Consider the following 18,779-nt stretch of genomic DNA (forward strand, 5'->3'; position numbering starts at 1 on the left):
GGTAGACTCTATATGATAACTGATATTAAATTTGTGTAGTATCAAAGACAACACACAATTGAACAATTGTATCCAATAGTATGTATATCAATTAAATTTCATATTGTTATGCTAATCATACTTTATTCATCCATATTGTGCTAGTGCTTGAGCTTCTTGATCTTGGTTGATTTTTCCCTAAGAAAAATTCTTACATAGTATCAGAGATGAGGGAGCTTTTCTTCACATAGCCATTGGAGACCATTCTTACTTCACCTCTTGGAGGACCTTGATTCAGATCTAGAGTTTCATAGTCATTGGGAGCATCTAGAGCCAAAGAATGCCTCACCATTGCATCTAGAGCATTGATTCGATGAAATTTGACTATAAATTTGCCTACCCTTGGCAATAGTCAAATTGGGGCAATTTTTTTTGCAAAATGACACCCAAAGGCCTGATTTGTAGAATTTGGTGTGATCTATAGATCTGCAAATTTATTTTTTAGATCTACAATTTTAATTTCTCTGCAATTATTATATTTTTTCAAAATTATTTTTGGCCTATTAGGCCTATAGAGGAGAATTTTTTTGCAGGAACTGGGTGATCAAATCTCGGCCCCCATGGAGGAATTTCCAACATCATGGTGAAATTTACTCATAACCAACTTTTGCATATTCTAGGACCTCTCACACAATAACCAAAAAAAATCAAATCGAGCTTCCAAACCTATGGTGGCTTCTTAGCCACTTTATTTGTGGAGGCAATTTCTTTTTAAAGACATAACACATTGCCTACACAGTGGATGTGGGATTAAAATCCCCCACCTATTAGCTCTTACTTTCATCCCTCACTAACTTCCAATCTTTGATGTTGATTGTTGTCACTGTTAACCAAAGTCTAGTGTCATTAACTGGAGTCCAACACTATTCACAGAACCCCAACGCTGCCCTCAGTCACCACCAGTGACCACTTCACTAGCACCTATTGATTTTATCCTACCAAAAATATTTTTAGGCCCCTACCATGTGTCATCTACTAGCTCCTTAGACACATCACCGCCAGTTAGTGCCATGAGGTACCCATGTGCCATGTCAAATTGTTGACTCGCCTGCCTAGTGAGCAATATGACATTCCATGTCAGATCAATCTATATAGTCAGTACACCCAATCACCTATTGTTGTCAACAGATCATACTGCCACATCATAAGGAGACTATTTTTTACTGACATCGTCTAACCACGACATTAAATTTGATGGTCATTTGACCATCATTAGCAGGCCAATTTGCACTACCACGTCATCTTTTTGGACATCAAATCTAACCTAGTGTTTTGTTGATTAGACTCCTCACCATATTCAATTTTGATTTGACAGTCTAACTTTGGGAGGCCATATCTTAGTCGTCTAGACTCCAAATTAGGTGCATTTTTTATTTTGGCTAGAATTTCCTAAACTTTTTAGTGGTGCTACTATTTTCTAATTTTGGTGCATGGATTTGTCAAAAATTTCAGTTTTTGACAACTGTACCTATCCAATCTTGGAATTTTTCAACTTCAATCACTCTATACGAGCTCATGTGGACACATTTTTAGGTTCCAGTTTTTTTTAAAGTGCTTAATTTTTTTTGTCTACTTTCCACATCTACAATTAGATTATAGGCTTGTGTGGACAGAAATACCACTTTGAGAAATAGGTCACTTTTTGCATTGTATTGCTTTGATTAAACTTCAAAATTGTTGTACATCTAAGCTACATTGCTAAGTACTAGAATTGAATTCCCAAAGGAGGTTGTAAATAGAAAAATTAGAAGCCCACTTTTTTCCATTATGGCAAGTGGCCTCTTCTAAATGCACTACATCTAAAGTGCCAAAAGCATCATTTTTGGGGGGTTATTTAATTGAGTGAATGTGGGGAGGGGGCGGTGTCTTGTGTTCTTGTGTCTCTCTTTCTCTCTTGTGTTTTTAATTTTTTTACATCATAGGTTCACCTAAAGCTCCACTTCTAACTTCACACAATTATACTACATGGAAAGATATTGTATGGAGTAGACTGATGGAAAAAGGTTTAAATCTATATGTTGATGGTATAATTGTAAAACCCACTAATGTTGATGCACAAGTTGATTGGAAAGTTAGAGAAAATTAGATTTTAGGAATTATTAGGAGTTGTGTTCATAGAGATCTCTTCTTTCACATTTCAAACTTTAAGGATGCCAAGGGTGCTTGGGAAAAACTTGAAGGTTTGTATGGTAAGGTGGATGAGGAAAAGGGATTCCAAATTGAGGATGATCTACTTCTATTGGATCTTAAGAATTTTGAAACTATTCAAGACTATGTCAACAAAGCCAATGAATTGAGAGCACAACTTAAAGATTGTGGTAATCCCATGAAGGATGATAGTTTGATTCATCACATCTTGAAGAGGCTACCTTTAGAGTATGCATCTTTTGTTTTGAGTTACAACACTCATAGGTTTACCATGGGAAGTGCCTTCACTAAGCCTCCATTTGATGGATTTGCATGAATGTTGATGTTGGAACAATCCATGTTGATAGATATGGGAATTATCAAGTCATCCAAGTCTACAAAATTGGTGGCTATTAATGAGAACCAATCAAATCAAGGTGGAAATTTTTTTACCAACAACAAGAAAAAGCAGTGGAAGCCCAAATCACAATCAGAGACATAACAATCTTCCTCCTCACAGTAAGGAAAATCTTCTTCCAACAAGAGGGGAAACAACGACAAGAAGGATAAACTATTTTGTGCATATTGCAAGAAACCAAATCATGATGAGCATCATTACAAGATTAAGAGAATAGATGAATTGGAAAACTTACTTAGGAAGAACAAAATCAATGTGCCAAATGCTTCCAAGGATTCAAATCAATCAACTCCACAGGGAAAATAGCAAGCATTTATGGCAAGTTCAAGTTCCTAAGGGGAATGGATTCTTGACTCAAGTGCCTCATATCATATGGGTTCTTCAAAAGGACACTTCTCTTCATTGAAGCAGTCCAAGGTACCTCACATCTTTGTAGGGAATGATACACAGGTGGAAATTGAAGATAAAGGACAAGTTGAGATGGAAAATAGAGAGTTCAAAGACATTCTCTATGTTCCTAACCTTAACACTAATCTCCTTTCAAGTTACCAAATCACTCACTATGGAGGTGGCCATAAAGTTGAGTTCCTTCCTAATTCAATAATGGTGCACAATATTAAGGATGATTCATTGGTTGCAGTGGGTAAAGCCAATCATGACACAAGGCTTTATTCTTTTTCCCACAATGTGCCTAAGTGTCCTTCACATGCCTTGTTGATAGATTCACAATCACAAAGTAAATTATGGCATTAGTGGTATGGCCATCTTTCTTTCCACTATCTTCATCAACTTAGCTCAAAAAATATGGTCAAAAGTCTACTTACCATCAAGTTTTCTACAAGTGAATGTTCACCTTGTTCAATGGATATACATTTAGAAGAAAAGTATGACAAAGAGAAGTCTTGGAGAGCATCAATTGTTCTTGTATTAGTTCACACGATTCTAGTAGGCTCTTTTTTAGTAACATCAGTTAGCAAGGGTTGCTATGTCCTCACTTTCATCTTTTCATGCTACACATGGGTCTACTTTCTTAATCACAAGAATGAAGTGTTTCATAAGTTTCTAGCCTTCAAGAGTCATGTTGAGAAGCAATCAAGTAAATCCATAAAGTTTATTTGTATGGACAATGAAAGTAGATATGTGAACTCAAGACTTAGAGACTTTTGTGAACTTGAGGGTATTGATCTTTGGAATCTAGTAGCATTTAGTCCACAAAAGACAAGTGTTGCAGCAATGAGGATTAGAACTCTTAAGTCAATGGCAAGTTGTATGATTCAAGCCAAGTCTCTTGATCCAACGCTTGAAGTCAAAGCCATAAGTAGTGCCAATCACATCCTTAATAGGTCTCCTCATAATGTCTTAGATGGAATGACTCCTTTTAAGGCATGGTGTGGAAGAAAACTAGTTGTAAAACACTTCAGAGTTTTTGGTTGTCCAACATGGGCACACATATCTTCAAGGGAATGCAAGGCACCACCACCATAGCCTTGTACTTTCATTGGATATGATGAAAGTGTTAAGGCATATAGAATTATGGATCTTGAGACTCATGAAATATTCATAGAGAGGGATGTTCACTTTGAGGGAAATTCCCTGAGCTTATCCTCTAATCCTCTCCATACTTCATACATTATGGAAACTAATAGTGACAACAACGATAGTGATTCAATAGGATCAAATATGGGGGATCCTATTGATAGATGTTGATGAAAGTCACACCATCATAAAATTACACATGCATACAATGCTATAGTAATAGGTCCATGTAATTCAATATAGTTGGGTACACGTTGTCTTCTGATTCCAGCATCAAGGGATGACTACATAACATATATTTCAAGTTTATTTGTGGAGTCCTACCTATAATCACCTAAAAATGGTCATCTAGACTATTAGCCCCCTTTTCAAAATTTTGGCTAAATTAATTTAGTCACTTACCTAAGCCAAATTGCTAATAATCAATTTATTTAATTATAACCTATAGTTTGACTATGCTATCCTAAGTTCATTATTTGATTAAAAGAACATGTTGCCTTTTAATTAAATAAAGCACCCCATTCTTCTAACTCATTTAAAGTGCACACATAAAGTCCTTTTTCTATTTTACAATTAAAAGAAAAGGCTTGTGAGACTTTTGTCTTATATGACAAGTCAACTTATATTCTATTGGTTGACTTGTGTGTGCACATGGATCACACCTATTTTTGAATTCCACCGTTGATCATCCACCATCTTCATCTTGATCTCTACTGTCCATACAACTTTAAAAGGGAGAGAGCTTTCTCCCTCAAAGCAACCATCCTCATTTTGAATATTGTTATGCTACAGGTTTTCTAACAAGTTTCTTTGAAGATTTGTGGAGAACTTCTATTTCTTGTCTACATTCTCTCATACCATAGCATTTTAGCTTAGATTCATGTTGCATGTTAGTTTAGCTTCTATTTTACAATAATCTATCTCACATAGCTTAATATTTGGATTGTAACATTCTCATCCATGCTTAGAATAGCTGCACTTTTCATATTCATTCTATTTTAATCTTTAGTTGCATTGCATTCTTGAGGAACTCCTTGGGACATTTGCATTCTTGCATCTTGTCTTTGGAACCTCCCATTGCATGGTTTACTAGCAAAAAGAGTATCTAGAAGGCTCATCTGAGAGCCTTCTTATTCTTGAAATATACTCTCTTGCACTCCATGGATAGGGAGCTCTAAGCCGGCATCTGAACATTCCAACTCATGGAATCATTTGGATAGAATGGTTTAGAGTGTGACACAATTCCAGTGTACATTTTTGGCGCCCACTGTATCGCTCTGGCCATTTGTGCAACCGGCTACACTCGAAACAGTGTCGATGAAGAGGAATGTTTGCCTGAGCCATGATGCTATGTGGATGACACAAAATCTCTCCAATCACAAAAAGACAAATGAATAGTGAAAATGACACTTGGACCCCTTTTATAGCCTCCAACTTCATTTTGACCTAATTTTCAAACTCCTTGGAATTGCGCAAAAATTACACCCCCAGCTAATTTCAACATCCTGGATCCATTTTCGAGATCAAAATTGAAATCCAAGTTCATCTTGATGGTCAAAATTGCATTTTAAAATTTTACCTTCTTCTGAGCAATTAGCTAACTGTTTGAGGTCTAATCTTTGAATTATTGCTGGGGCATCTTCATTTCTTCATGTCTTCATCATTTCTATGCTTCATATCTACTTCTAGTCACATTTTCATATCTAAATCATCTTTCTACTAGATTTGACCTAATTTTTATGCTATATCCTTCAAGGTCAACTCTAGTCAAACTAGGGCATTTCATTAGTTTCTTATAGTCATTATTGGGTTCTAATCATTTATCTGTCATATCAGACATTTCTATATCTCTATTTTCTCATGTCTAGCTAGTTTCTGCTTCCTCTTACCTCATTTCGATTTTGATCCCGAGGGGGCAGAAATACTCTATTGTTGATTGTTACAGCTATCTATTAGGAGCATTTGTTTGACCTTATCACTTGCTCTCAATCTATTCGCTTTGCTAGGTGTTAGAATTCTTTTCGAATTCTAACATCATCTTCTGAACGTTCAGTACTACCGCTATCAAGTTGTGCATTCAGGACTTGGTATCTATTTCTGTATTTCATTCTTTCAAATAAGATATCTATATCTATTACTGCCTACTTGGCTTTCTATTTTCTTTGACATAATGTGTTCCCAGATCGATCACGCATTAGTCAAAGAGGGGAAAATGTAATCACCTAAAAATGGTCATCTAGACTATTAGCCCCCTTTTCAACATTTTGGCTAAATTAATTTAATCACTTACCTAAGCCAAATTGCTAATAATCAATTTATTTGATTATAACCTATAGTTTGACTATGCTATCCTAAGTTCATTATTTGATTAAAAGAACATGTCCCCTTTTAATTAAATAAAGCACCCCATTCTTCTAACTCACTTAAAGTACACACATAAAGTCCTTTTTCTATTTTACAATTAAAAGAAAAGGCTTGTGAGACTTTTGTCTTATATGACAAGTCAACTTATATTCTATTGGTTGACTTGTGTGTGCACATGGATCACACCTATTTTTGAATTCCACAATTGATCATCCACCATCTTCATCTTGATCTCTACCATCCGTACAACTTTAAAAGGGAGAGAGCTTTCCCCCTCAAAGAATCCATCCTCATTTTGAATATTGTTATGCTATAGGTTTTCTAACAGGTTTCTTTGGAGCTTTGTGGAGAACTTCTATTTCTTGTCTACATTCTCTCATACCATAGCATTTTAGCTTAGATTCATGTCGCATGTTAGTTTAGCTTCTATTTTGCAATAATCTATCTCACATAGCTTAATATTTGGATTGTAACACTCTCATCCATGCTTAGAATAGCTTCACTTTTCATATTCATTCTAGTTTAATCTTTAGTTGCATTGCATTCTTGAGGAACTCCTTGGGACATTTGTATTCTTGCATCTTGTCTTTGGAACCTCCCATTGCATGGTTTACTAGCAAGAAGAGTATCTCTAAGGCTCATCTGAGAGCCTTCTTATTCTTGAAATATACTCTCTTGCACTCCGTGGATAGGGAGCTCTAAGCTAGCATCCAAACATTCCAACTCATAGAATCATTTGGATAGAATGGTTGAGAGTGTGACACAATTCTAGTGTACACTACCTAGTAGATTTGGGAGATATTATTGATGATATACATCTTCTCTTTGATGAAGAATATCCTTCTTTAGTTGTTGTGATGGAACACTCTAACCCTCTTGTTCATTCTGTACATGATTAGTCTTACAAGGTTGATATGATTGTGGAACCTTATGTACAATAGTTGCAAGAGGTCTCTTTATCATTCGAGGAGACAGTTGGTTCTTTGAGATATGTTCTACATCCATCCTTGCTAGATCCAAACATGTTCTTTTTAGTAGTATTGGAAGGCGTGACTATCAGTATCAACATAGGGATAGTTGAGCAGGTTTTAGAGACACCATTAATCTTTGGGATTCTTTCTACATATTGGGGAAGCATCTCATATTCACCTATGACATTGTTTCTTCCTAAGGAGAGGAACATTATTCAGCATTCATGGATCATCTTTTACATCCATCTTGGAGCAACTATCACTAATCGACATTCTACATTTGGGGTGGAGGACTAACTTGTCTCCTTTCTTCTTCTTCTTCATCTTCTTCTTCTTCTTCTCTCTTATGGGGGGGACCTTTTCTTCTTATGTGATTGTGTTCTTCTCATACTTCTCTATTGTATATACATGATGTATGTTGTAATGGGGGGGTCTTAATTACTCCATCCATCCATGCATCTTGTTTTTTTCATCTCTCTTTTTGGGGCAAGGTTTTTCTCATGAGGTTTTCCCTCTTTTTCCATTTTCAAAGAGATTGCATTGCATTTGTACATGGGTACCTAACATGGCCTAGTAGCCAAGACCCATCATGCATTTTTATTATAGCTTTCATAAGTTTAAGTGTATTCCCTAAGTTTCACTCATGGGGGGGTGTTAGTGTAAATAATTAATTATTATTACACTTTACTTAAGTTTACTTAGGTAAATGAATTATTTAATTATTTATTAGATTGGATAGTATGCATACTCATATGAATTCTCTTGTTGACAACATAGGAGTTAGCATCTCTAATTTAGCACATGGTGTCTACAATACAGGAGTTTGCATATTTTTCTAAGTTGTCATGTAGACAACATAGTTTTTCATGCTCTAATTAAGTACATTGTGTCTATAACATCTTTTTACATGACACACCTATGTAAGCTTATCCTCGCATTATCACACTAACTTTTGTGGTTAATGGAAGATAATCCACTCTTAGTGGACATGTGTTTAGTTGTGAGTCTTATCACTTTGCTGACTCCTAGTCATTCTAGAGGCCTTTATATTTAGGCACTTCTAGTGTGTATGTACATTAATTGAATTTCATATTGTTATTCTGATCATACTTTATTGGTCCATATTGTGCTAGTGCTTGAACTTCTTGATCTTGGGTGATTTTTCCCCAAGAACAATTCTTACAATAAACCCTCCTTGATATCCCCTACTTACACAAGTTAACCCTAATCAAGTAGAGATAACTTTTCCTCGGACTCACCTACCTATTCAGGCTTGCACACTAGCTTGAAACTTCATTTTAGGCATCGTTAATGATTTACTTGATCTTTCAAGGGTTGGATACTCTTTCTAGGTTTTCTTAGTCTTCTTTTCACCCATTTACCATAATCCATTCATCAGTTTTCTATACCATTCCTTCAAATCCATGAAAACTCTTATTAAGCCTAGTAGCCCTTAATTAGCCCTCCTAATGGACTAAATTTGGATTTATGAAAATATTTCCTTAAAAAGGTTCCAAATAAACTCTAGATTGAAATACCCTTTTCAAAGGCCTTCAAGATTCTTGAGGTCTCAGATACCCAACATCTAATAGATGCCCTAACCCTATTTTTGAGGGTTTGTTAGGGTTTAATAGTAATTGTTGAAAAATTAGCAATAAATCTACTTTTTTTGCTTCTCTAGGGATGTTCAAAAAATCTCTTCACACACAGATTCTTCATTTAATTCTCTATCCTTGCATAACACCCATTCTAACAAAAAAAAATTACCCTTGCAAGAAATCTAGTTTTCTTGACTCAATTTCTAGCTGAGTATAGTCCTATCTCACCTAGGGCCTCTAAGTAAATGGCTTGGACCTTCACTCCTTGATCCATCCTTCCCACTACAAAATTAAAATATTTCTACTATAATTTCTCAATGCTAATAGACATAATTTTGCCAAGTCAACCCCATTACTGGCCAACAAACAACCAGTTTAGTAAAACATTTATTGTGAACACTAAAAGATTGCTAATAACTTCTAACCAAATAATGAAATAAGTATGAACAATTAAAAAACTAAATTCCAAAGGAGAAACACTGATTCAATCTCGTGTGAATCAAAATCTCAATCTTTTATTCAAATTGTCATGGATTTCCTTGTTTGTTGTATGCATTTGTACAATTCCAAAACTTCCAAATGTGCAAAAATGACATAGATGGCTTAAAAAATTCATTTCCAAAAAAACTAAACCAACTCCTTTTTTTAAACCACCTTTTTACTTCTAACCACATTTGCAACTTTTTACAAGAAAATTTGCAATTCTGGCAAAATTGTCAATGTACAATTTTTGCAAAATTGACAATTTTTGCATTTTTACATCTTAGACTTGATAGGACTATAGATTATGACTCCAAATAATACATGGAAGGTATTTAGGCCATTTTTATACCATTACTATTCCCAACTACCATTAAATTATTATTTAACCCTCTAAATCAATTATTTGCACTTTTGCCCCTAATTGACCACAAATGCAACATTACATCTAGTTGCCTAACTTGCACTACATTGGTGCTTCACATGCATGAGGACCCCATACCAAGGACATATTTATTCCTCCATAGTCTTATCAAGACTCTTGTTTGTATCTTATTTCTTCCTAATGACCTACCCTAGGTGCTCTTGCACCATACTCCCCCAAAGGGTTGAAAGTCCTTCTAGGACTTTAAGAAGGAATCAGGAAAGGTCAATGCCCTTCTTCTTGAAGTATTCTTTAGCAACCCAAGTGGCTTCAGTATCTATCTTGCCATGCCATTTCACAACATGCTTCATGTATGTCTTGTTCCTAATACCTTGTTCACCTTAGAACTCAAAATCTTCCCAACTTGTGGCTTGCTTGTAGTTGTCTTAGGAAAATTTGTTACAATGTCTTGAAGGTTTGTATCCTTGACTAGAATGGAAGATGGAATAGGACCCTTGTAGGATACCAAATCTACAACATTAAAGGTAATTTATATGCCCATATCTACTACTAGATCAACTTAGTAAGCATTGGCTCCATATTTGGCCAGAATCTTGCATGGGCCCACCTTCTTCATCCACAACTTGTTAGATTCTACTTTAGATAGCCTATGCTTGTTAAGGTGAACCATGACATAGTCCACAACTACAAATTGAACATCTCTCTTCCTTATATTTACCCATTGCTTCATCTTTGTCATGTTCTACTCCGAGGTGTGTTTAACCATATCATGAACCTCTTTCATGGAAAGAGAAAAGTCTTCAACCAATCCACTAATATTTGCACCTATTTTCATGTCCCTTAGTTCAAGAATTTTCCTATGATGCACTCCATAAAGCACTTCAAAAGGACTCTTCCTAGTAGACCTATTTATAGTTTCATTGTAGGCATACCCTACTTGTGTTATAATGTGGTCTTAAATCTGACCATACTCCTTGGTCAAGAACCTTAAAAGGTTTCCCAAGCTCCTATTAACCACTTCTATCTACCCATTCATAGGATGGTAGGAAGACCCAAATGAGAGGTTTTCCTCCAACTTGTGCCACAAAGTCTTCCAAAAATAAATCATAAACTTAGTGTCCTTATCAGACACAATCCTAAGAGGCAATCCATGTATGCTTACTACTTCCCTAAAGAAAAAATTAGCAATAACACATGCATCATGAGTGGATTTACATGGCACAAAGTGAGCCATTTTATTGAACATGTCTACAATGAAAAAACACTTTCAAAACCCTACTTGTTTTTAGGTAGCCCCACCACAAAGTCCATGCTCAAACATTCCCAAGGTCTTTGAGGAATGGGCAATGGCTGGTAGAGTCCTGCATTGGTGAAAACTCCCTTGTCCTTCTGACAAACCATGCAACATTCCACATACCTCTTTACAACCCTGCTCAAGGTAGGCTAGTAGTAGAACCTTTGGACCAAATCTATTGTCTTATGAATCCAAAATTCCAACTCAAAGCACCAGTATGCTTCTCTTGAATCAGGCTTTCTCTAATGGATCTCCTTTGGACACATAATTGATTGCCTTTGAATAAGAGGCCTTCTTGCAAGGTAAAATCATAAAAATAATGAAGAAAATGGTTAGTGTAATCAGTACACACTTGATAGGGCTTGGAAAAATTTACATCATTAGGGTATAATTCCTTGAATTTCTCAATTCTAACACTCCTAATCTACACTTCTTATATAGCCAGTAACATATGGCTAAGTGCATCTACAACTTTGTTTGCAATACCTTTTTTATGCTTCATCATGAATGTAAATGCCTAAATATACTCCACCCACTTCATGCACTTGTGACTCAACTTATCTTATGAATTTAGAAAGCTCAAGGCCTAAATATTATAATATACCACAAACTCTTTAGACAATAGGTAATGCCTCCATTTTCTCAAGGCTTGGACCAAGGCATACATCTCAAGGTCATAGGAAGAATACTTCCTCTTGGATTCATTAAACTTTTCACTATGAAATGCAATTGGCTTACCCTCTTGGATAAGGACTGATCTGGTGGCAAGGTTACTGGCATCACATTCAATAGTAAACAACTTCTCAAAACTAAGCAAAACCAAAATGGGTTGAGTGGAAATCTATTGCTTCAATAGTTCAAAGTTCCTAGTGGCTTTGTTAGTCCACTTGAATTTGGCTCTAACCCCACCTTTAATGGTCTCCAATAATGGTGCACAAATATGACTAAAATACTTACTGAACTTTCTATAAAATTGTGCTAAACCATGGAATCTCCTTACCTCTAAGGCAGTCTTGGGTGTTGGCCAACTAGGTATGGCCTCCACCTTGCTAGGATCCATCTTGAGCTGCCCTTATGAGATGACAAAACCCAAGTAGACCAACTCTTCCTTCATGAAGTCACATTTCTCAAGATTTATGGTGAGCTTAGCATTAGACAACCTTTTCAAAACCAAAGTCAAATGTCTTAAATGTTCTTCTTTTGTGCTACTAAAAATCAAGATGTTGTCAAGGTAAATGACAAAAAACTTACCCAAGTATTCAACAAAAAATTCATTCATGAGCCTCATGAATGTGGAGAGGGTATTTGACAAACCAAAGGGCATCACTAGCCACACATATAACCCCTTAGTAGTCTTAAAAAAATTATTCCACTCATCTCCCTCCTTAATCCTTATTTGATGATATCAACTCTTTAAGTCAATTCTAGTTGAGTACTTTGCATTTTCCAAACAATCAAAGAAGTATTCAAATCTTGGGATAGGAAATCTATACCTAATTGTCATCTTATTCATTTCCCTTGAATCTATACACATTCTCCAAGTACCTCCCTTCTTTGACACTAAAATAGTTGGCAATGCACATGAGCTCACACTCTTCCTTTCAATCCATGGTCCAAAAATTCTTGCACTTATTTGGCTATCTCCTCATGTTAGCCAGATGTCATCTTATATGTTACCTTATTAGGCAAGGCTACTCTAGACATGAAGTCTATTTGGTGGTTGATGTTTAGGTGGAAATGTTGGTTTCCTACCACTTATAATGTCTTCAAAGTGGTCCAATAAATTTTGCATTTCCTTAGGAAACTATGATTTGATTGTATTGCTTGTATTCTTAGGTTTGACAATTATGGCATACCCTATGCCTTCTCCTTCCTTCATGATGTTTAAAAATTCCTTTTCACCTACCATTAAGACATTAGGCCCCTCTAATGGTGTGTCTTATCCCTCTAATAAACTAAATGGTGTAAGACTCCTCTCCCTTCCCAAACTTGCATACTTTCTTCCTCCCATCATATTGCACCTCTTTCTCATATTGCCATGGCCTCTCTAAAAGGATATGGCATGCATCCATTGGTAGTATATCATAGATAATTCTATCCTTATACTTACCAATGTTGAATTCAACCCATGCTTATTCCTTTACCTCAACTTGTTGACCCTTATTTAGCCATGTGACTCTATAAGGATTGTTATGAAGGAGTCTTTTAAGTTTGAACTTTACTACTGCTTCCTCTAAAATTGTGTTATCAATAGACCTAGAGTTAATGATTAACTTACATACCTTATTCTACACCTTGCATGTTACCCTAAATAGGGCATTGCTTTGGCTTGGCTCCTCCTTCATGGGTTCCCTTATGAGTGTTCTTTTGAACATCAAATTCTCACTTTTGCTGAATCAAGTGGGAGATCAACTACCTTCTTGCTTCTACCATCATCTTGAGCATAAGTCACCTTTCTTTCCCCTAAGGTGGGAGCCTTCTCTAGAAACCTATAAGAGAGATGTACTAGTTGGTTATAGTTGTAAAATTTCATGGTGGCAAAGTATGAAGGCCCTCTTTTTTGACTGCTACTTCTACCCCTAAAGCTACTATTGCCTCTACCTCTTTGGTGAAATCCTCCTCTTGGACTACTTGAACCACCTTGTTCACATGGCTTACTATCCCCTTGGGGTCTAGTTTCTTGGCCTCTTCCACCACCAAAGTTACAGGTCTGACTACTTTTCTCTCTGCCTTTACCTCTGCCCCTATTGTTGAAGTCTTTCTTTTTCTTCAATTTCTCCTCTATGTTAAGGGCTAGTTGATAACACTTTTGTACTCTATTAGGACTCCATAAATTAAGTTCCTCTTGGATGTTCTACCTCAATCCATTAATATACCTAGCTATATAATGCTTTCAACCTCTTGCACATTGGACCTTAGGAAAAGTTTCAAAAACTCCTTAGTATAACTTGCCACATCATTATCCCTTTGTTTGAGATTCTACCTTTTGGAATGCAATTGCACCTCAAAGTCTCCAATAAGTTAGGTTTTTTGAATTTGGCTCACCATACTCTTCCAATTTGTATAGGATTTCTTTCCCTCTTTCACTCTTTCATCTTCAGTGAACTTCCACCATGTGAGAGCTGCTCCTCGCATCCTTGTCTTTGCTACTTTCACCTTTTGGGATTTAGTCACATTCTCACTCTCAAAGTAGTTCTCCATGCCTTCCAACCATTCTAAGACATGGTCTATATCTAGCTTCCCACTAAAAAATGGCACTCCTTCCAAGGCTTTTTGATTCAATGCTTTGATTTCTCTAAGAAATGGATCCTTTTCTATTTGAGGATTAGGTGTGGGTGCCTCCTCTTTATCAAACACTTGTTGCTTCTACTTTCTATGTTCCTCCTATTGGTTGACCTTATTGGTCACTGCTTTAATCTTGTGAGTTTCTCTCTCAAGTTTTGTCTCCAAGGTTTTTATCTTAGCTTTCAAGTCTAGGTTTTCCTCATCCTATTCTTGAACCTTCTTTGCCAATTCTTCATTTGTCGCCATGGTGGATCCTTTGGAGGATTCCCCTTCACTATCAAACATGAAGGGAAATGAGAGCACCCCAGAAATTCATTTGAGATTGGTATGAGCATCCTATATTCAATAGTTCATTGAACAACTTCTAATAAGAAAATACAAGTGCATACTACTATGCCATAAAAGTGGAAACAAACATAGTTGATTTCCCACAATTAAAACCTTAAAGAAAAGTGATTGCAATTTACCGATCTAAATAAATTTTAGTAGCATTACAACATATAGATTATTATTCTACAATCATAGAACTAGAAGAATGAGACATAATAGAAAACACAGTTATACATGGGGAAAACCTCCCAGGTAAAAACCCCACCCTCCAAACCATCAAGCTAATGTATTATTCAGCAACAAGTTACAATACATTTTCAGCCTTCACATGGAGATTTACATCTTGCTCCATTCTAGAGAAAATCCGATAGCATAACCCTGTGCAAATAACTTTTCATCTCTCTCTTCATTCTCTACAACAATGCTTTTTACTTATAGAGTTTTCATACAAGAGGAAATAGTTTCTAAAGTGTCTACATTCAATGCATCTACAAATTATTTTAGAAACTTCCTTATGCACAACCCTTGCATAAAGCAAAACATAAGAGAATAAATCACCAAAAATTAGAAGCTTTCTATTTTTCTACTCCAAGTATGTTCTTGTGGAAGAATCCAGCTTCATTTAGCAACTTTCCAAGAAAGCACAAATAAAGAAATAAATCATGGTAAGGCTGAGTCACCTTATCCCAACAATCTCCCACTTGATGAAGACCTTACAAGATTCAGATTGATGAAACTATATCATGACAACCATCCATGAAACAACATAAATCATAGCATATGCTCTCGTGCTCCAACTAGACACCTGCCCAAATAACACAAGCATAAGATCCATGTGATGACAAAGGCTACACATGCTACCACCACTCCACTGTGCTCATGAGCTATACAGAAGCATTAAAAACATCAAAATCTTAGCCCAACAAAATTATGAAATCATCCTCTAGAAAACAAGATAAAACATTAGCCAGAACAACAACCAAATTGATTGGTCCAATTCAACTGATAAACCCACAAGATTGAAAATAGCATCCACAATAAATGCTAACTCATCTAATCACCCATACCTTAAAGGTATCCAACACCAGAAAACTCATGCCAAGAAGATAACCAACCCATAAACTACAACCTCAATCTCTATGTGCAAACCAGTCTGTAATGCCCCGCCCGGAGATCCTTGGAAACAAGGATTCAAATCAAGCCAAGATTTTTTTTTTTCAAGTATGAATGCACATAACAACATCATACAGGGATCACAATGATCGCAACAGAAGACTTCAACACAATCTCGGCAACCAACGAATCTCCAAACGCCACTACCAAACTGACACACCCAAACAAAGCCAACAACGACAACGCACATGATGAGGGCACAAGAAACAACCACTCATCAACAAAACACCAAGATGGGGTAAAATGCAGAATCCCAAAATCTGGCTAAGCCTGAAATCCTGAAGCCCTGAAAATTGGCTAAGTCTGAATTTCTAAAGCCCTGAAATTTCCTAGAATCCATAACTTATCTCCGAGAGGTTTGAAACCTATCTCAAACGATTTGTCACATATATTAAAATATATCTTAAGTATAAGGAATTACCGAAGGACTACAACAGAAACCCAAAAACTAAATTTCAAAGAAACCTTCTGAATTCAAAATGCAACAACATAGGCTCGAAGAATGCCCAAAAGGGTATCCAAATCCACTCTCAAAAAGATCGGATCACGAAGAAAAGTGCCTGCTGATGGCACGCGCAGGTTTTTCACAAAAATCGTGCGACACTTTTTACTAAGGGAGGGCGACACATCTCCCTTACTGCGTGCGACACTTCTCAAGAAGGCGTGCGATAATGGAAAATTATCGCACGACATTTCTTATAAAGCCGTGCGACACTCTTCCAGTGTTGTACGACACTTCTCCAGTAATCCGTGCGATACTTTATAGTATCGTACGACATTCTTTCTATGGGCGTGCGATACTTTATCAGTGTCGCACAATGCTGAACAAATGTCACCCATAGAAAGTAAAAACACTTCCAGATTTCAAAAAGGGGAAAAACCAACAAAATAACCTCCACACCGGGGAGTACCGGATCCACAAAGGCTTGCGGAATGAACACTCGAGTGCAAGAACAATACAGAAAGAAGAACGTCTACCATCTAAACTACCGCAGCAAAGAGCACACTGAATAAACATCACAGAGAACAAAAGAAACATTGCAATGTACATAAATACATCTCAGGAACAAAACAACCAAACTAAGTACACAGTTCCTCCCAACTGTCAATAGCATCATAAGACCATCGCGGGTCCTAGCCATCCCCCACGCGTAACATCCCAAGCCACCGACCAAATCGTCAGTACTGTCATAATAGGGACGTCACTACTAAAACATGCATAATAACAGCATAAGAAAATCTAACATGCTAGTGATAATGCATAAGATAATCCTACAGTACATAACATCACCTATCACATGCTAAACAGTAGTAAACAACAAATATACTACTAAAGCAAATCACATCATCTAATCATATGCTAAACATCATAATAAGGGAATGCGCCAAATAAAATAACATCATCTAAACATGATATACAAGCATCCCAATGAAAGCATAAATCACAAGAAAGCATACTCCGAAACTCGAAGTACCAAGTGAAGACATCCAGCAACGGTCGCACTAGGACAAAAGATCATCTCTGTACACTGATCCCTAGCAGTGGCGAAGGTAGCTATGCGTCCCAACCACATGGCACCTGTAGGTCCACACCCGCCATGCTGATGGAGATAATGATCCAACCACAAACACACAAAACAACATCCAAGGCTAACACTCACGCCAGACAGTATGATGGCTGCAACCAAGAACCTAAGACAATGCAGGGAGTACAGGTCCTGGTCAGACACTCAATAGGCTACTAAGTAGGGGCTGACATCATGGAGAGTCGCTTGGCATTGACAAGCCCAAGCTTAGATTGTGCGTTTCAACTCCTCAATGGAGGGCCTCGCACACACATTTTATTATCTTAAGTTTTATTATCAGTCACACATTTTCTTTAATTATCACTTATTTAAAACTTCCTCTACCAACCCTATGGAACTAAGGTCACCAGGCTGCGAGATAGAAGCCCCCTCCATATGCTACCCTACCCTACCCATGCTCATCCTATGATAAGTGCCCGTGGGCATGCATACTCCCATCCCAACCCCAATGATCATAACTTCCGACAAACCCACGGAAGATCGGGCCTTGCAAGTCACCCAACAAATGTACGCGTACGTACTCGTGTGTGGCACACCACCATCACGAAGATCATAACACAAGGACATGAATGAGAACACAATGCAAAGAAAACACCCAACTGAAAGCAACACGGGAAGGACGGATTCTACACGAATCCCAAAGCCAGTAAAACCATACATCATAAAATCACTCAATCGGCCTCAATCCGAGAGTATGGATTCTACACGAATCTCAATGATGTAACAAGACCAAACATCATGAACTCACTCAACTGGCCTCAATCCAAGAGTATGGATTCTACACGAATCCTAGCATTCACGAAACAAAAGCAAAGGTCCAACAAAAACCATAACAAGTGTAAAATCACTCAACCGAATGCAACGCCGGGAGTACGGATGCAACACGCATCCCAATGCAACATAAAAGTGAAAAAGTGGTCTAACTGATATCCAAATGGATCATCAAGGTCCACGACCCACATTGTGCCAAGAAAACCTGAGAAAACAAGGCGGCACGCAAAATGAGGTAAAAACCCCAAAATTTTGGAAAACTTCAAAATTAAAACCCATTTGGCCTTTGGGTTCAAAAACCCCAAAAATCCAAAAATAAATGGAATCGGACACCGTATGCAAAAACGGCCAGCATAATGGTGCAAAATCTCAAACCCTCATCCCAAAAACCAGGAAAATGTTCATACCTGCCCAACCGTGTT

The sequence above is a fragment of the Cupressus sempervirens genome, chromosome 2 (genome assembly GCF_028749045.1).
Source record: "Cupressus sempervirens isolate cs-2001-9-10 chromosome 2, ASM2874904v1, whole genome shotgun sequence".
NCBI lineage: Eukaryota > Viridiplantae > Streptophyta > Pinopsida > Cupressales > Cupressaceae > Cupressus > Cupressus sempervirens.